Raw genomic sequence first — 20,654 nt, forward strand, 5'->3', positions numbered from 1 at the left:
TCTAAAAACCGGGCTCTTAGTTGCAGCGGTCCTGAATTGGTTTGTGAAACCATGCTCCTGTGTTGCTTCAGAAGGTCCGGCAAGTGGGGATGTTCATGGATGGTTGCACTGAGATCTTCCGCAGATCTGCGAAGCAGAACAGCCTCAATCAGTTGGGTGCGATGAGGATGAGTCAAGTTCTGTCTTGGCAAATCTTCCATTGAACCTGTACTATCAAAGGAACTGGAGGGAAAGCATACCCCAGGCGACCTTTCACAACATCAGGAGGGTATCTCCCAATCTGCCCAGAGCTACTCTGGTGCAGTACAAAGAAAGCTTCCTGTTTGCTTGTGAGGAGAAAGGCTGGCAATTCCCACTAAATGAAGACGTTGGTGAGAACTGAATCATTAATCTCCCTCTTGTGATTACTGCAAAAGTATCTGCTAGGCAATTTTGGTAAGTATGCTGCTGATAAGGTTATGTGATGTTTGATACACCAATTCCAGAGGGTGACTGCCTCTAAGCACAAAGAGAGAGAGCTCATTCCCCCTTGCTTGTTTATCTAAGGGTTTGTCTACTCTACCACTTTTGTCAGTACAACTTATGTCGCTCAGGGGTGTGAAAAAACACCCCCCAAGTGATATAAGTTACATTAACAAAAGGGCTGGTGTGGACAGCACTATGTCAGCAGAACTTTTCCCACCAACATAGCTGCCAAGGAGGGAAAGGCAAGTTCTCACTGACATCCTGGCTCTGATAGTGACCTGGCGTATGATTACGCTTTTGGCCTGAAACCTTTTGGGAGGTAGATATGCTGCTGTTGCTGCAGTCGAGTCTAATATCACCCCATGACCTTGTGGGGGTCAACATGGATTTTTTTTGTTATTGACGCAGTAACCTAGGGAAGGTAAAAGGCCGTACAGAACCTGAGTTGCCCTATGAAACGCCTTGCAGGTGTTGCCTAGGAGAAGACAGTTGTTGAGGTACAGGAAGACTAAAATCTTCTCTTGTCATGCAATAGCCACCACTGAAAAAAAAAAAATTCTGTAAACGCCCTGGGCGCTGTGGCCAGACCAAAGGGAAGGCCTCTGAATTGGTAATGGTCTTGGTTGAAGAGGAACCTGAGGAAACTCCTGTGGGCTGGATGGATATCTATATGAAAATATGCATCTTTCATGTCAAGAGGCACAAACCATGTGCCCCACTCCAATGAGGGAATTATTGATGCCAAGGATATCATGCAGAATTTTAATTTGTGGATAAATTTGTTTAACTGACATAGCTTGAGAATTGGCCTCCATCTGGGGATCAAGAAATAAGGAGAATAGAATCCTTATAGTGTTGAGTTGGAACCTTTTCTATGGCTCCTCTGGGGATTAGCAAGTTCACTGCCTGTCATAAAATCTCCTCATGAGAGTGGTCCCTGAATACGAATTGGGAAGGGGATTGGCAGGAAGGAGTTGTCAGAAACTCGATTAGGTAGCTGTCAAAACCTCTAATACTCATTTGTCTGTAGTTAGGGCCCTCCTTTCTTTGACAAATTGGATAAGACAGCCTCCAAACATCTGATTAGGGGAATGAAAAGGCACCATTAAAGGGATGTGGGTCTCGACAGCCCCATGACAAGAAACTCTTCACTTGGGAGTTACAGTATGAATGGATGTTGCAGAGGCTGGGTTCCTGGGTCTGTACACCCTCTCTCTCTCTCGTGTGGTGGCTCCTCAGGATGTTGATGATAAAAGGGCTGAGGTGGTGATCTTCCTCTATATCCCTGTCTACAACGCTTCTTCTTGGGGACAAGGGTATAAATGTCCAGCGAATGAAGAGTTGTTATTAAGTCTTTGAGGAGTGGAGAAACTCCTCCATTGTCTCATGGAATGTATTGATAGTATCAAAGGGTAGATCTTGGATGGTACTCTGCACCTCTCTAGGGAAACCTGAGGTTTGCAACCACAAGAGTCTCCTCATGAAAATGGCCACAGCCATCTCCCAATAGCCAGAGCTATGGCTTGGAGTGAAGTTTCAGCCACCAATTTGCCCTCATCCACAAGGCATGGAAGCAGGTTCTATCCTCTTTAGGGAGCTTGTCCTTAAACTCTAGAAGGGATGGAATCTTATTTGGCCCAGAGAGCCTGATAATTAGAGATCCTGAATTACAGGGATGGGGAAGAGACAACCTTTCTTCTCAGATCAAGCCTCTTGTGTCCCTTATCAGATGGAGTAGCCTTTGGGTTCTGTTTCTTGGACCGCTCTGTAGTTGACTGCACTACCAGGGAGTTTGGCAGAGGGTGAGATACAAGAATTTTCCTCCTCTTGGATGGGACAAAGTAGCACTTCTTGGCCATCTTAGGGGCAGAAGCACAACAAGCAGGCATGTGCCAAATACCACCTTTGCTGGGTTGTTGATGGAGAGGGCAACTTTTCTCTAGCTCGATTTGTAGCTCTGCAACTTCCTTGTGCATGAGCTCTTGGTATTATTTAAAGTCACCTGACAGACATGAAAAAGATGGAGTGACCACCTTCTTCGGTGATGAGATTGCTCCCAAAACTCTGAGAACCATCGCAACCAGTTCACCTTCTTCCTCTGAATACTCCAACAGGGCCAGTTGTATATGGGTGGCAATGGCAAGCAGAACGGATGCACGGATCGGTGGGGAGGGTTGTGGGGGGTCTGGCACAGAGCTCCCACGGTTTCCAATATTGCCAATATGTTGGATCCACCAGCAGAGGGAAGCCCATGGCATAGGGTACCACCTGTCCATTCGCCAGTCATGTCCGGTTGGAATCCCTGACTTTCTAGGGCTTATGTCTGAGGTTGCAGAATCCTGCGGAGCCTCGAGATCATCAGAAGAAAAGACAGCTAGATCTCTGATCACCAGTAGTACTGATGGTACCAATGGTTGTGATTTAAGGCAAGTGGGTGGAATGGGGGAATGACTTAATCTCTGATAGACTCTTCCTCCGGTGTTACAACCTACTGGAATATAGACAGACCCAATAAGAGCAGTCAATGCGGATGGGGAGAGCAAAAATGTCTTCTGGGAAGACATATGTCTCAGACATTCCCAAATCACAAGTAGAGTCCACTGGTGTCACTATGGGTACTACCCCGGTTCCCAAAGTGGATGGAAGTACCAGGAGCTGTCTTTCTCACATCTTCACCACTGGAACTGGTGTTGGAATCATCGGATCTGTGAAAATTTAGTCAGCCTTACACTTTAGTACCCGTGTGTGCTGGCTCTTCCCTTCTTTTGGGGAGTGGCGTACACATAGATAATTTGTCCTTATGTCTATGAGAGTGCCTCTTACTGCCCTGCAAAGCCTTCTCTTTAGGCTTAACAGAATTAGCCTCTGTTCCCAAGATCGTGCTTTGAGGGGTGCTGTCCATTTTTCAAGGCTGATGTACGGGGGCCCAGATCTGATTGGGGCTTCCATGGTCTTCTTCATGAGCTGTTTTCTGAGTTTCAGTTCCTGATCCTGCTCCATGAGTTCAGAGGGGTGGGAGAAGTGGAAGATGCTGCACTTGGCAGAAATGGGAGCCTCACCCAGACAGTGTTGATATTGGTCACCCACAGAAAAGGAGCAAGGGCAGAAAACACAGTTTTTGAATGCAGGGACCCTGGACATTTCCCAGGCTTCTCAGGGAAAAAGTCCCCGGGTGGTGGAAAACAAAAAAAGCTATCTAATAATTTATGCTACACTATACTATTTAAAACTACTAAAAACTTACTATGTACAATTCTTACAGGAATGATGCAGTAAAAAGGAGCTGAGGACATGAAAGATTCCAACGTAGACCATGTGGTGGTAAGAAGCAACTGGTGAGGCAATGGCCATGAAAGCACGTGGACAACTATGGCGCATGTGTGGTCCAATGTACATTGCTTGCAAAAAATTCCAGGCTCAGGTGCATGGTGTGCGTGTGTATCCCACATGTGGAATACACAAAGGGACTTCACTCAAAAAAGAAGAATTTTTATGGTTGGTATCTTTCAGTATAGTCTTTTATTGCACACTTTGTCATTTATATCGAGTTACAAATGAATTCTGTAAGTATTCCCTCCACCCCCTGCTGTCCTGGCCATATCAGATTACTGGAAAATATAGAAAGACAAAACCAAAATATGTTCGGGAGGATGCGAAAGCCTTGTGCTTGTCTGTGCATCCCCTCATCGTACCAAATATGCCCTTGCCCACACCACATCTCCTACCCTTCTCCTAAGCACATTTGTCATAAGCTTCTCTGGCACTTCTCACTTCTTTTGTCCATATTGTTTCCTCTCTTCTGTTTTGAGTCTTTTTCCTGTAACACACATCTTTCCCTCTCCCATCTGTCTTGTTTGGTTTCTTCATTCTCCTTCATTCATACTTTAACTTTTTGTTTGTTTTTCTTTCTTCAACCCCCTCCTGTTCCGTGACTGACTCCCTCTAACAGCATATCTTTGTCCCCACTATGTCTCCTAGTTGCTTCTCATTCTCACCCAACCACACTCCTAACTCCTGGCTGCTAGACTTCCTAATCCGTGATTCCCTGCCTACATCCTCTTTTGTTACTCCAGTCACCTACTCAGCTGAGCAGAACAACTAAATTAATCTAATCAGAGGTGAAGCATGAGAGTAGTAAGAACTTCAGAGCTAATTAAATTCACATCCAATCTCCACCTGCTCTGCTCCTCTCTTATAGGATTAGGATAATGAAATTAAATAGCTAGCCTGAGGAGATAGGGCCAAGAAACATATTGGCACAGTCCTAATAGTAACGCCATATTTTTCGTTGTTGCTATTAAATGTTTTCTCTTCCTGTTATATGTTTCGGTGGGAAGATGTCAACAAAGAATTTTCAATTATATGTGATCAAGACTTGATGACTGTCTTTCTCTCAGGATGGGAGAAGAGGGACATACAGCAAATAGAATGACCAATGAGTAACTTTCTATTTCCCTCTTCTCCCATCCTGTGAGAAAGACAGTCATCAAGTCTTCACCTACCAGGAAGCAAAGAGGCTAAGGAGCTGTGAACAAGACTTCCTTTCTATAAACCTGGTTAACTTCCTTTCCCTGCCATTAGAAACTTCAAAAGCAGGATAAACAAGAGAAAAAATGAGAACATGGAAAGTCCACATTACAAAATTAATATTTGAGTTTTATTGCAAGCCTTTCCATATTTCTATGAAATACTATGACATACTAAAGTTTCAGCAGCATATGAAGGCTGACTTTTCTGTATTTGCCCATTGACCTTAGTTAAAGGGGACAAACTTTCCTCGGCTACATACCACAGAAATTTGGAAAACAATATAATTACTTTCTATTTATCAACTTTTATATAAGTTATTCTCAAGAGGCATCCAAACTAAATAGAACATTTTATTCAGTAGATAGAACTGAACTCACACTAAGCTATTATAAAAAAAGATATAAAATTAATGCTTAGCCCAGAAACACAGTATCAAAAAGAACATCCTCCTTAAATGCTACACTACCAACACTCCTAATAAATACTAATTACTGTGTGGTGACAGTGTTCATCATTTCTTCAGGATGGTTTCAACAACTTCGAAATTTTTTCAAAGGTGGCATTCCTTATTCTGGGCCAAATTCTACCATCATTTAAATCCTATAAAATCCACTGAAATCAAGAGATCACAGGAGTCATTGACTTCAATGCACTTGTATGGGGCTTCACAGAGGGCAGAATTTGGCTCACATTACTTTCCCCTGTTAGGAAAAATGGCAATTTTCAACCCCAGTTGATGTTAAATTCCTTTTAATTTCCATGCAATATTGACAATACGTGACATTAGTAGCATTATTTGTTTAGTTTTCCCTATACTGGCATGGCAAGAAAGTCCTACTTTTCATTGTGACTAATGGCAAGAGAACACTTAACAGCATTGTTTGAGTATCAATTTCTTAAGTAACTCTTATGAAGGACAGCTCATATTCTGTGATCTCCTAGGCTAAATTTTAAAGGCATCAATCCAGTATCACTTTCCTTCCATGCACTGGCAAACGTCTCTGAACAAGACTTTATTCCCTGATGTAACAGATCCTAATACATACGCTTCTTGGAGGCTGTATCTATGCTTTCTAGTTGTAAGCAGAATTTGTCAAGAGAAAGGTCTCAATACCCGCATTTTAAATCAAAGCCCAACACGAAAGGAATAACATATGAAAAATATTGAGTGGGTCTCTCTTCTCTCTCTCTCTCTTTAAAAAAACAAAACGAACAAAACCACGGGATTTATACCAGAATAACAAGATACCAGTGTTATGTCTACAAGCCACTCTTTTCTGTTGCAGTGTTAATCGCCACAGAACTTTGAAGTGTACATGGTAACAGTGAGTAGCTACTTTTAAACTCCCATTAGAATTTTGCTCCCTACTTAAGGGAATTCTGAAAGCTATTTGTTTCATTTTTTTAAAATGAGAGAACTAGGTTTTAGAACAAATAGGTCTGAAAAAAATTCTATAATTATGAAGATTTTCATCCTTTCCACCGAAGATCTGTTGCAGGGTATTTTTCAGTTTTGTTCATAGGCAATTAGACTCACACAACCCATATGAACGTCAATAAGAAATTCTCTTTTCATTGGGCACTATAAAGAGAATGTTTCTCTCTAGATAACTAGCAGTGATTTTCCCAAAGACACATTTTAGGTCAGAACTTGCTTTTCAATCAACATATTTTAAAATGTCACCTTTGTAGACTGCTACTGGAAAGATCTTTGGATAAATACTATAAACTAAAAGCTCATTATAATCCTTTTGTCATTAACTTATAAAAAAGACCTACAATTGGAGCTATTTCAATTACCCCATCCACCTCCAGGTACTAAGGGGTACCTCCATATCAGAAATACAAGTTTAAAATAAACTCAGCTTCATAAATGGGGGTCACAGAAGTACCTAACTGCCTCCTCTCGCTTATTTCTGAAAAGACCGTAGTTCAGAACAAGATCAGAATTTAATACAGATAATCACGAAGCACTGGACACCCCAGATTTCAATCTGACTGCAAAAGAGAATGGGCTCCTCTGAAGTGACATCTGACACTGCTTCCCATATTTTTTCAAGTAATATAATGATATGATTGTGTCATAATCATAAAGTATTTTATGCAATATAGGTCATGTGAGGTATCACTGACAAGGTTATGGTTTACTGAATAGGATTATCCTATTTGTAAGAATGTATCATTTTTGTATCTAAAGTTAGGACTATTGACCATACATCTGTAATACAAAAGTGTTTGCATCTGGGGAACGCAGACCAGACAGAATGCAATCAGTGTGGCAGGCTAACTGGGAACGAGTCAGTGGACCATTTATTCTTTGAAAATGCTAATCTCCCACCTCCCTCAGAAGCTTTCTTGGGATGCTACAAACAACCTCTGACTCATGGCTGCTTTGACACTGCAGGGTCATGTGATTATGTCCCTGGTACTGGACTCCATGATAGAATACCAGTATTTTTCCACTGCGGGAGGAGGGGAAACCACCCTGGAAAACAAAGGATTCCCACCATATATAAAACCTATTTCAGGCAGGGGAGTGACATAATCAGTGGTCATTCTTCACTGAATCCCCACCCAACATGACTGTTGTGAACATCTAAGGGCTAGTCTACACTGGCAGTGCTTTAACACGGCTTGTGTGATTGCAGCAGAGCGCTGGGAGAGAGCTCTCCCACCGCTCTAAAAAAACCACCTCCACAAGAGGTGCGGCTCCCAGCGCCGGTGCACGGTCTACACTGGCGCTTTACAGTGCTGAAACTTGCTGAGCTCAGGGGCGTGGTTTTTCACACCCCTAAGCAAGAAAGTTGCAGCGCTGTACATTGCCAGTGTAAACAAGCCCTAAGAAACAAAGGGTTGGAGGGGAGGGAGTATAGAAGGAATGAGCCCAGGCTGGAAAGGTGTCTAGCCTATTAAAGAAATATCTGGAGTTTTCAGGTGCAAGCAAGAACAGTTTGCCTTCAAGAACCTCTGCAATCTACCTAAAACAACATTTAGGGTGAGAAATTACTACTTGTAGCCAGTTTCTTTAGTATTTTAAGCTTATATTGCTTTTTGTTTTATTTGCTGGGTAATCTGCTTTGATCTCTTTGCTAACCCTTATAATCACTTAAAATCTATCTTTTGTAGCTAATAAACCGGTTTTTGTTTTCTCTACAACCAGTCTGTGGAATTCATAACTGCGGGGGGGATGACAAAAGCTGTGCATACTGTTCTCCACATTGAGGGAGGGAGCAAATTTCATGAGCTTCCACTGTATAATTCTCTGTGCAGCACAAGACAATACAATTTTAGGTTTAGACTCCAGAGGGGGTATGCACTTGAGTGCTGGGCAATTCCCTAGCTGAAACCCTCCCACGCAGTGCTGATTTCAGTGTCTCTGCCTTTCTGCAACTGGGTGTGTCCCTAACTGTGTGTCTGCTGGAGGAGGCTTGAGGGCCTGGCTCAGCAGGACAGTGTAAGGGAGCCCAGACTGGTGAAACAGGCAGGCTCAGCGGTATCCCAGTATGTCAGGTGGTACCCCATCACACTTATGAAACAACGGACACCCCATATTTCAATCTGCCTGAAAAAGAGTATGTGCTTCTCTGAAATGACATTTCTTTAAGTCAATTATTTTTCCATAATAAGCTATAAGGTGACTACAGGTTCTAACAGATGACAGTATGTTAATGCCATTAACTTTCTGTCAGCATTCCTTGTCCGTGTGTTAACGATGCCTGGCTGCTCAGTCACTTTGAGCCCTCATGCTGGAGAAAACGTTTAGCTGGCAGACAACCAGGAGACTGAGTTTTTGCCTCCCAGTACATGGTTTTCTCCAGTGCCAAGCTGGATGACTACATGAAATAACTCTCTGATAGGAGTCATCCTATCAGTTTAATGCAGAGTGGACATTTCACATATTGCCAAAAACGTTTAAAGAAGGCAACACGTCGTTTCTCAAATGGATCTCATTACACTCAAGACAGGTTATGCGAAGAACCAATAAAACTCATGTTGTGAATACAGCTGTTATTACCACACAACAAGGCTTACTATCACTACCTTAAGTAATGGTGACCTTGACATATGGCTGAATGCCAGAAATTATGTCATTGGTGCCAAAAAATTGCAAAAACCCAAATGCTGGAAGTTTTAATTTTGTTTAAATAGTATTTTGTTTTGGCAAATGTCATCTCTCTTTGAAAATCAGAATAAAGAGAAATAACAAATCACTGCTCTGGTACATTACATGAAAGGAATTTTGCCTATATGTCCATTTCTTTACAATGGGATAATTATTTTCCACTCTCTTTTGTGCATCTTCAAAGTTTCCTGGTTTCCCCAAAACATCTCTGATTCTGCAGACCCTCCCAGGGCTCTTAGATGCCTGGATCTTTTATTTTTATGGGTGGACAATTAATTAGTAAGCCCTCAGAGGACAATCTCATGCAGTGGAGAATGGACTTACAGAACCTTTGTGCAAAAGTGGTCTGGGGACAGCAGTAACAGCAAGGTTCCTGCACCACTTAAGAACCATTTAAGTAGACACAAAGATCAACTAGTGTACAACGGGTTACTGAGTGGGTGAAGGATTAAAAAGAGAAGGAGTTGTTTATCTCAAGGCATGAGGAATTCTGGGATATGGGTGGTTTGATTCAGACTTGCATAATGTAGTATAGCCACTGGAGCCCCAGGTTGGGAGGCAGGGTTCAGCAAATCCTAACCTGAGAGTAAAGATGAGTGTAGACACTCAAGACCTAGATTAACAAAGTCAGGGTCTGCTAACTCAAATTCTACTAACCCTTTGCTTACATTGCAGTGAAGCTATCCCCCCCGCCCCCGAAGATGTAGAACTCAGAATAAGCTATCTAGGCCATCCACTTCTTCTTGTTCCCTCAGTGCTACTTCCTATACTCTGCAACAGTCCCCAAATTCCCTTCTCAGGCTATGACAATGGTTAGTTAAGATGGTTTAGTTAAATTTCACCCCTTCCTTGGGCTACTTTACCCAGCTGTCCATCTAGGCCTCTTCCCAGACCCTTCAGCTTGAGAGACTTAACCACAGATCTTATTCCTTTCAAGTTTCCCACACTGGACAAAATAAAAGTTCTTATATACAGATTCTCTTCCAACATCCCTCGCTATCAGGCCTACAGCTCCCATAAATCTTAAGAGCTAATAGCACCAGAATTCTCCTGTTCTAGGCTGAAATTGTAACAGGGCAGTATGGGGCCTGGATCTCTCTTAATGGGTCAGCTTTTCTTTTGATGCACCAAATCCAAATAAACTCTGGAAAGGAGGAAGTTAATGGTCATAGGGAAACACCTCAAAGACATTATATCAGCCTTCAACAGAGTGTATCTAATCCTTAAATCATTAAGATAGCACACAGAGTTCTCAGATTCATCACACTCTGCTAATATTACATACCAAACTAAAAACAGTAGCAGCACCCACTACAAACTTCTTTTTCCAGTCTGTGCCAGGGTAGGAGATTGTACATGTCATGCTATTGAACACAGACCTGCATTTGTGATCACCAGGCCTGACTAGTTCAAGGCTCTGTATCTTGGAATCAATGTAGTGGCCTTAAAGCTTCATATGACACAACATGTCACAGAATACCTGAAGAGCTACTCAGGCCAATTGCAAACAAACACATTCTCCATGTGCTCTGCTTGCTACAATATCTCCATATGCAATAATGGATCAAATTCAAGGTCCTTCACAGATTAACTGGGCCCTCAGTGAGATGGTCTAGGCTACTCTCATAGATTGACACTTTCCCTCCCTCTCATTTTACAACCATGACCGCTTTATTTATCATGAACCAATGAACTGCCCACAGTATAAATGAGACTAGTGGGATCCAGGCACACAGCATTTCTACCATCGAGAACACAAATGTAGAATTCCTCCTGAGAGAGATTAGAGCTACTGATATCACCACCTTCAAGAATCCTTTCAAGACATCTCTTTGCAATATAATTCCCATAATTACAAGCTTCCTCTGACAATATTAATAAAAAATAGATCTGTAATCACTTGTAGGCAGGATGGAGACAACTGAAAGGCAGCACCAAAACTTTGTGATTTGTGTATGTGACAATGTTTTTTGTCTAGTGTTCAGTTAATACTGTGACAGATGCAGTATCAGTGACTAGAAATATAGAAACCACCCACAGATAAAACAAGAAAGGCTTCATTGATTTAAAAATACGTAAATTAAAAGAGAGCTGCATTCTGGATACATCTCATTAGGTTCATTACTTACAATATAACTAGATTTTTTAAGAAATAAAATTCTCTTCTCATTATTGCATACCACATACACTGTTATATACTACATATCACCACATACAATTCTTCAAAAGTAACAAAAATGTGGCAGAATGACTTAAATGCATGAATCTTTCAACTCAAATCCTAGCAAGTAGGTTGTCAGTGCAAATGAGGTTGGTTATTTCAGCCTAGTCTTCATTTGTGTACATCACAAAACCACCACACAGTATCAAAATGTACGGTCTCTGCTCAAGATAGGTCTACAGCTGAAGCAACTACCAGTAAGTTAGTTGTACGTCAGGACACAGGTGCAGTAACACAGCTGTGTGAGGAAGCTAACCCACAGAATCCAAACGATCAGTTTGTTCTAAAGTTATCAAACTGCTATTCATAGCCTTCCTTCTCTACTCTCATTGATGTGACTCCTTTTCCTACACACCCAGTCCAGTCTCTCTCTCTCTCTCTCTCTCTCTCTCTCAAAAATAGAAAGCCTGGCACTGGGCTTCCCTGCCTGGAGTGGCAGTAATTATTTATTGAGGTTTTCTGAATGTCAGAGAGGCAATGATCTTAAAGACAACCAGAGAAAAAATTCCCCCCCACCCCATCAACATGCACCCATTATGTAAGCATAACAACACCACTTTTTATTGAAAGGTTTTACTAGCAGGTAAAGAAGAGAAATGACATTAAGAAATTCTATGAAGAGTATAAATGTAGATTAGGATGAAGAAATTAACAGGTTTATTTTATAACTTTTTTTTTTCAATACGGGGGGTGGCGGGGGAAGATAAATGACAACGAGTGGAAACAATAAGGTTGAGTTCCCAACTCAGTTCCCTGACTCCAAATAAAGATAGCAAGCCCAACTTCAATTTACTGCCTTGAGAGAGACAAGGTGTGTGAGGAAATATCTTTTATTGGACCAACTTCTGTTGGTGAGAGAACTTATCTCTCTCACCAACAGAAGTTGGTCCAACAAAAGATAGCTATAATAATGCTGAATATTTATAACATTATTTCTTATGACTACTGCTTGCATTTAGTGAGAATACTTGCTGGACCTGGGATTAAAAATTTTGACCATCTTTTCTCTTTATAAAAGAGTAAAAAAATAACTTGTCAAAGGTGGATTTAATGCAATATAGTAAGATGAGTAAACCAAGTATCACTATTAGAAATAGCTGTTCCGGCTCTTTTCTCACTAACTTGCACCTCGTGTCTGATTAGTCAAGATATAGTTAAAAAGCCAATGGTAATGGTGTGAAATCATTGGCTTTTTAACTATATCGTGCTTCTCTCTGTGGACAAATGAGCACATCTCCTTCCAAAAGGTAAACAGTGATTTGCCCACAAAGAATAGGAAATTCCTAGCACAAGCTACAAGCACTGTGAACTAGCAAACCTTTGGTCAAAAGTATTCCAAGATCTAGACATGGTATCAGATGGTTTCTTTACTACAGGACAAAGTCCTCCCTGGTATAATTATTATAACAGGAAGAAACTGGTCCTGCAAGTACTACCAGTCTTGTCTCTGCCAGCTGCAGATTTTACCACTAGGCCCTTGATGGCTGGATTAATCAACAATGTCCCTAGACAGAAGAGACTTTGCCAATCATCTGGGACAACATATATGAATGTTATTGTGAATGTCTCACTGAAACAAATTCCAATCCCCGCAAACAAAACAACCCCCTCACTGATTGATGATAAGAAAAAGGCACTGAAAACAAGAGATTGTGCTTTTCAGGGGAAGGGGGCAGCATGCATCTTTGAATTTTTCCTGCATTGTACAATAATCTGCATTTGCTTTAACGGTTAATAAATAAATTTGTCTTACTTTTTCCAAGAACTGCCTTCACAATGTAATCAGATATAGTGCTATCTTTTTAACAAGTCTTGCGGAAAACTGCCTTTGCCCATACAGTGAGATCAACTAAGGATTAAACTTCCCCTTCCATGCTCCCCTCACAACAATGAATATGAACTTCAAAAGCCTAAGGTTGTCTCTACACCACAGAGACTATACCAGCATAACCCTGTAATGTAGATGGAGCCAGACAGAAGGACTTTTCTGTTGGTGTACAATTGTTACCTGCCCTAGCCAGTGGCAGATTAATGATTTTGCCGCTCCTAGGTACAGAAGTAATTGCTGCCCCCCCCTTCCCCTCAGCTCACCTCCGCTCTGCCACCACCTCCTCCCCTGAGCGCGCCGCCGGGTCCTGCTTCTCCCCGCTCCCTGCCAGTGCTTGTGCGTGAAACAGGTTCGCGAAGGAGGGGGGAAGGGGCAGAATGCGGTGCACTCAGGAGAGGAGGCGGCGGCAGAGCGGAGGAAAAGGGGACCAAAAGGGGCAGGGAGGGGGCGGGGAAGGGGTGGAGTTGGGGCAGGGCCGGGGGCAGAGGGCGCAAACCAGCACCAGAGGCAGCAGCCTCTGGCTGCTATTATAAATTTGCCGCCCCTGCAAATTTGTCGGCCTAGGCGTTAATACGCCGCTGGCCCTAGCGAAGTTAGCTATGGCCATAGAAGCATAGAAGCATCTAGATGTGGGGGGGGAAGGAGGGGTTAGGTTGCCATAGCTATGGTATCAGGGCTGTGTTTCTCTCATACCCCTGCCTGACAGTTGTATGTTGAGCTAAATTTTAAGTGCAGCTCGCATCTAGTTTGGACCATTCAAAAATTATTAGGCATGGGAAAATATGTTAATAAAAACAAGATGGTAGGTACTGGAATAACCTGGGTTTGGTCGGCTCTCAAAATGTTGGGATGATTAACCACCAAAAATGAAGAAGGCCAGAGGGACTGTGCAGTGGCTGCAGCCTTCTCCCTGCTTGAGGAGAAGTGAGCTATATAGTAGCTATACTATAGCAGACTGCTAATAAATGGCACTGTATTTTGTTTCTATAAACATTATGTAAAGCAAAGGACTCTCTGGAAAAAAGAAAGGAAAAGAAGTTCTATAAATCTAGGACCAAAAAATCGAAGTCTCACTTATAAGATGGGACTGTATCTTGGAAAGCAGTGACTCTGAAAAGGACTTAAGGTCATGGTAGCTAACTGAATATGATGCTGTAACTAATAGGGCCAATGAGACATAGGAATATCAAGTACAAGTAGAGCTGTGGTATTAGGCCTCTGTATATGGCATTAGTGAGACTATTACTGGGATAATGTGTCCAGTTCTAAACTCCACACTTCAAAAAGAATGTTGACATATTAGAAAGGTTCAAAAAGGAGTTACAAAAATGATTCAAGACCTAGAAAACACAGTACAGACTACAGAAATTTAATCTATTTAGTTTATCCAAGAGAAGGTTAGGAGGAGACTTGATCATGGTCTATAGGTATCAACATGGGGAAGTCATTTCTGACAGCACACAGATCTTTAATATAGCAGAAAAAGGCATAATGAGATCCTATGGCTGGAAACTGAAGTTAGACAAATTCAGACTAGAAATAAGATTCAATTTTTAACAGTGAAGGTAATTAATCCTTGGAACAAATTACCCAGGCACATGACAGATTCTCCATTACTTGACACCTTTTAATCAAGACCTTTCGAAAAGATATGTTACTGCTCAAACAGAAGTTATGGATTTGATGCTGAATTGATTGGTTGACATTCTTTGGCATGTACTATGCAGGAGAACAGACTAGATGTTCATAATAGTCCCTTTCTGGCCTTAAAATCTAGAAAGTAAACTGCTCAAGGTGGAAGTAGAAATAGCCTAGAGTCTGTCTGCTTCTGCAAGGCGTCTACTCCTTATAACCCTAACAGTTCCAACTCAGACCTCATTATTTCTAGCAATACTGTCTGCTATGCACATTAAGGCAAAAGAACAATGATTAACCACTTGAAAAAGGTAATAATCCCCTAAAATTATTGTCATAAAAATAAAGGGAAGGGTAACCACCTTTCTGTATACAGTGCTATAAAATCTCTTGATTTTAAATCCCTCTATAAAAACCCTCACCTGTAAAGGGTTAAGAAGCTAAGATAACCTTGCTGGCACCTGACCCCAAATGACCAATGAGGAGACAAGATACTTTCAAAGCTGTGGGGGGGCGGGGAGGGAGGACAAAGGGTCTGTCTGTCTATGTGATGATTTTGCCAGGACCAGGTCAGGAATGCTTTTCAGAACTTCTGTTAAGTTAGTAAGTAATCTAGCTAGAAATGCGTTAGATTTACTTTTGTAAGATGGCTGGTAAAATAAGCTGTGCTGAATGGAATGTATATTCCTGTTTTTGTGTCTTTTTGTAACTTAAGGTTTTGCCTACAGGGATTCTCAATGTTTTGAATCTGATTACCCTGTAAGGTATTTACCATCCTGATTTTACAGAGGTGATTCTTTTACCTTTTCTTTAATTAAAATTCTTCTTTTAAGAACCTGATTGATTTTTCATTGTTCTTAAGATCCAAGGCTTTGAGTCTGTGTTCACCTGTACAAATTGGTGAGGATTTTTATCAAGCCTTCCCCAGGAAAGGGGGTGTATGGCTTGAGGGGATATTTTGGGGGAAGACATCTCCAAGTGGGCTCTCTTCCTGTTCTTTGTTAACACGCTTGGTGGTGGCAGCATACGGTTCAAGGACAAGGCAAAGTTTGTACCTTGGGGAAGTTTTTAACCTAAGCTGGTAAGAATAAGCTTACGGGGTCTTTCATGCAGGTCCCCACATCTGTACCCTAGAGTTCAGAGTGAGGAAGGAACCTTGACAATTATACTGCCTGGAGTGCTTTTATTACTATTTTAAACTGAAATTTCTGAACAATTATACAGGGAAAATATATATACTCCTGAACATGGAGCTGCATTGATATTTCTAGAACAACCAATCTAAAAACAAGTCTGTGCAGAGTTCTAAAGCAAATCTAAAATAAACCAAATCTAATTCTACTATCAAAGGCTCTCTTTTCATTTAGTTTCAGCAACTTCTCCACTAAATCTGCTATTCAGATAGATGTGACCCCATGATTCCTCACATTTTTAGTCAATAAAATGTGTTAAAATAACAGTTCAAATTTTATATCAAGTTAAAGACTACAGACAAAATAACTACATAAATTAAAATTAAAAAGGTTTAATTTAACATTTTAATCAGCCTACCATGTTTATCTGAATAAAATTTCTCTGCAATGTTTTTGCTTTGAACAGTTTGTGGAATACTGTATCACTACTCTCTTCTTCCATGTCTTTGTGTAAATATGAATGCAGCTTCATGAGATAATCGCTCTGATAGTTACAGATTACAGTACATGAAATACTACTCACTGAAGTCATAACATACAGAGAAAGAGAGAAAAAACAGGTTATATGAAATTACGAATTAAATTGTTTAAAGGGGGAACAAGAAAAGCAAGAATATATATTTCAATTTTGTAAGTAAGCTTTACATTCATTCTTCATCACTTAAAGCCTAATCAATACCTGGACCTGTTTCATACTTCTCTTCTCTCTCTCTCTTTTTTTTAGGCACATGAAAACTGGGTCAATATTTTCTCATCATAAAATTTGCTTCACTGTTGGGAATAGGGTGCTCTATTAACTGACCTCTTCTCTTAGTACGGCATCATGCAATATTTATTTAATATTCACTGAAGACAGCTCCAGCTACAATTGATACTGAGTAGCCTCTATGTATTGGTGTACAGGGAAAGGGAAACAATACCTTTAATTACGATATATACATGGAAGTGCATCCCAGAGCTCCCTCTGCTGAGAATGATTAATGTTCTGACATTTTTGTCATCCATTTTCTGAAAAGCACAAGCAGTTATAAAGCACATTGAGCTCACTCTCCCTGAAATTCCACAAGTTTCTAATTTCACTGTGTGCCATCAGCAACCAAACAATTCTACACTGGGCTGACAGAAATAGAAGAAACACAAGGGAAGCAGAAAGACCTCCTTTTTGTCTCTCTTAAGCAGCAGTGTTGTTCCTGAGTCTAAAAAAAAAAGTATTTCAGTATAAAATAAAAGGGTGTATTTAATGGTGATAAGAAATAGCAATTTTGATCATGTACTACAATTTAATTTACTGGAACTGCCTTTCTAAAAATAGAAATCAACCATTTATCAGGTCATCAATTAATTATGAAAACAAAAATCCTTAGACAGAAACAGCTTTTTTCTTACAGCCTTATCTATTTTGTCAAGTCATCAAATTTGTTCAATGTTACAGTATGATAAAGTAGCCAGGCACCTACTACTGCCTAACATGCCTCTTTTATTTACCAAGAGCCATGGATGGCATCTCGCTGTCATATCAGAAGTGTGGTGATGTGCAATGAAGTGAAGCAGTTTCGTTAGTTCAGTTTCACAGCTCCAGCCTTAATTTCCATAGAAAACTCGTCAGGCCCCGGAATTTTGGGCAGCATGAAAAAGTTAGCAGCGATCTATTAAAATGAAATTGTTCTTACCTTTTAATTCCTCTGTGCAGTCTGGTTCTACCAATGCAGTCAGATGAAGGAGTCCCATTTCTTTAAAAAAATCAGGAAGGAAGCAACAGAATTTTAGCATTTTCATATGATCCAGCCACCGTCACTCATACTTACCCTATGTGAGCTATTTCAAAGATTTAAGTAACTGATCCGCACTATAAACATACATACAGAACAAGAGCATCAACATTTTCTCAGAGAACTGAAGGACATGGTCCTGCAATGGTTTAACTCATGTGTACCAATGGAATTACCAGGTAAGAAATTACACTCTTTCCAGCCTAAATATCACCATTGCAGATGGATTTGATCTGACTGGCTCTTCCCCACATATTGAACTTGAGGATGGTGAAGGAAACTCCTTCAACTACCTTGAAAATAAAGAAAACCCTCGAAATCAAGAAAACCATCTCAAATAAAAGAGAGAAGCCCTAAATAAAGGGTCATGGGGATCTGACAGGTGGTCAAATGCAAGAAGCTGCTAGGAAATGAGAAACTAAGATTAGAATTTACGTGAAAACTCTGACAGCCTAAGTGCAGCTACAACTGCCACCTGCACCCTGAGGAACCCAGGGGTGAGCCCTTTGTTCAAATCCTTTAGAATAGGACTTAAAACACTGCAAGTGATTCCCTATAATAGGCAGAGAAGGTATTCTTTTTTTCTCAAGTGTGAACTAAACTAAATGTGGATCTAGCTCCTGAAGGATGCTCTGTTCACAAAACAAGCTGACTGAATGAGCAGACTGGATTGTGGTTAACGAAGGGAGCCTGGGAAAGTAGATGAAGTAGGAGGATGGAGCTTTAGAACTGTTATGCAAAATATTCTGGTAACACAGATTATTCTGGCCATATTCAGGACCGTTTTCTTATGAAACCCTGAAGCAAATGGGATGGAAGGCAATGCATAAAGCAAGAGGAAAGTTTTTGATATAAATTAGCCCTGAACTACTTTCCTGTGGTCCAGCCAGAAACTGTTAATGGTCCATGTAGGGAAGACAGCACTTGAGAGCTTATGACTCTCTCTCTCACTGGACCTCATCGCAGTGTGGGCTGTAATCTGGCTTGTTGGAAAAAGTGTGTACCACTTGCTTTAAGGGCTATTGAGCCAGGGAGTGACTTTCTGGTGCAGCTTCAAACCAGGTCCCCCCATAGGTGACCAGAAAAGGGGTGAGGGATTATATAGGTCCATGCCAGTGCATGAAAAGTCTTTTACTTGGACCAAGTGGAGCAGCACCAATCCTTCAACCCATGAATGTAGTGAAATACTGGGTTCTGTAAGGATCAGCTGTGGGCAGCACTGTGCTAGCTGCTCCTTTCTTGGGGGACTGGGAGGAATTTTTTTCTTACCACAAGATTGGCCAAGGTAAGCGGGGTTTCTGGGGTTTTTTTTGCCTTCCCTTCAGCAGGTTTGGGGGCTTTGTTGGAGCAAACTTGAAACGGGAGTTAGGCTATAATGTTGAAACTCATTATGTAAATGTGAGGCAGATGTCCAGTGCAGGTACTCTGTAGGGAAGGGATGCAGCAGCAATCAGAGAAAATAGATTGGTAAAGGATTTAAAGGATGTATTCTTTAAAAGAGTGGAAACCAGGGGGTGGGAGGAGGGGGGCTTAGGGCTCATACGACTGGTATGGCAGGGAGCCAAACTCCCCTCCCTCCAAACCTTCATTCAAGAGGCTGGATGGTGAGGTCCCAGCAGCACGATGGGTAAGGGGGAGGGCTGACAGAAGCCCCTTGAGAATATATTGAAAAGATTATGCAGTTACTTGTACTATATAGTTTTATCTGCTGGGTATTCCCAGATATTTAAGGATAAAGTTGTGGCCTAATTAAATCCAGTGTCTCCTGTCCTTCTTCCAGCATGGCCGAACAATGACTTTTCTCTAACTCCCTTACAAATTAGTATGCTAGTTGGCAGGATCGCTCCACTTTACATTAGTCCACTGATCATGCTCAACAGATTTCTCCAAATGCATTAAGGTGAGCCCACTGGCAAACATACCTACGTGTACGGCCTCTCCTATGGAGGAAGTTGAATACTCATGCTACATTCTATCAGCCCCTCAAGCTTCTGTAAATAAATACATATACAAACCTCATGAGTCAGGAACAGGCAAACACACATTAAACATTTTCTCATTTAAAGAAATATGTGGATTTGTATATTAAATTACCGACTGAAAATTTCCTTTAAGCACAACGGAAATGTAGTCAGTTCCACATAAATTTAACAGTCAGCTTCTTGCACTTACATTTCTTTACTCTTGACCAAAAGTTGAACTACTTCATAAGTGAAAATTTTTGAAAGAGTGGAAGGGTGGAACAACCAGAAGTTAAATCTTGAGACAGTGACTGACATACAGCTGTCTATTTTAGTTACTTTTAGATAAAGAATTCACAGTATTTATTCCCTACAGAGATAAAATGATAAGTCAATCTTCAGTTCAGACTATTTAATCATACTTACCAGAGCTGGCACTTTTCTCCTAAAATTATAACTTTCAAAAAAAATCAAAACAGACAATGACTATCAGCAACTTCTAATACTTTAAACTAAAGTTTTCTTGATGAGCCAAAATTTTGCAGCCAAAACTTCTCACTATATATTTTCCATTTTCTACCCTTCTTTCCATATTCTTTGAGCCTGAAGTGATGCAACCACTATCTAAAAGTTGTTCTTGGATCATATAAAGATATACTCTCTCCAGTTTACGACAGGATCCTGGGTATTCAGCTCCTTCAGTGGGAAGCCTTGAGAATGGTGTCATCTTTCTTCTTAAAAGTGTGATTATAAATGCTACAAGCTAGCCACAGAGAAGAAACACTCAAAATTTTCTGATATGCTCTTCCCTATGCAAAATAATAAACATGAAACAACACACACTTCTAACTGTTAATTTCAAATATTGTAAATATTTAATAAGACAGACAAAAAAACTAAGATTATCAAACCAGAAGTGCAAAAAGGAT

General features: G+C 40.9%; 1 protein-coding gene and 2 long non-coding RNA genes across 12 annotated transcripts in view; 1 reads left to right on the plus strand and 2 right to left on the minus strand.

The window, feature by feature from the left end:
• LOC122461746 overlaps positions 1-4,870 on the plus strand; it is a 26,580-nt gene extending 21,710 nt beyond the window's left edge. For both annotated transcript variants that reach the window (XR_006283901.1, XR_006283900.1), the window contains exon 4: positions 3,728-4,870. This is a non-coding gene — a long non-coding RNA (uncharacterized LOC122461746). The remainder of the gene's footprint in view (positions 1-3,727) is intronic.
• The window catches only part of LOC119567022, a 25,327-nt gene extending 4,679 nt beyond the window's left edge, over positions 1-20,648 (minus strand). The window contains exons 1-4 of one of the 3 annotated variants that reach the window (XR_005226675.2): positions 19,859-20,648; positions 19,687-19,755; positions 17,666-17,725; positions 16,916-17,003 (exon numbers count right to left, since the gene is read on the minus strand). This is a non-coding gene — a long non-coding RNA (uncharacterized LOC119567022). Of the gene's footprint in view, positions 1-16,915; positions 17,004-17,665 lie in introns of all 3 variants that reach the window. The other 2 variants (XR_006283899.1, XR_006283898.1) reach the window with 2 other exon arrangements.
• The window catches only part of DIAPH2 (diaphanous related formin 2), an 811,416-nt gene that overhangs the window by 277,227 nt on the left and 513,535 nt on the right, over positions 1-20,654 (minus strand). The window lies entirely within an intron of this gene.

This window comes from Chelonia mydas, chromosome 9 (genome assembly GCF_015237465.2).
Source record: "Chelonia mydas isolate rCheMyd1 chromosome 9, rCheMyd1.pri.v2, whole genome shotgun sequence".
Lineage (NCBI taxonomy): Eukaryota > Metazoa > Chordata > Testudines > Cheloniidae > Chelonia > Chelonia mydas.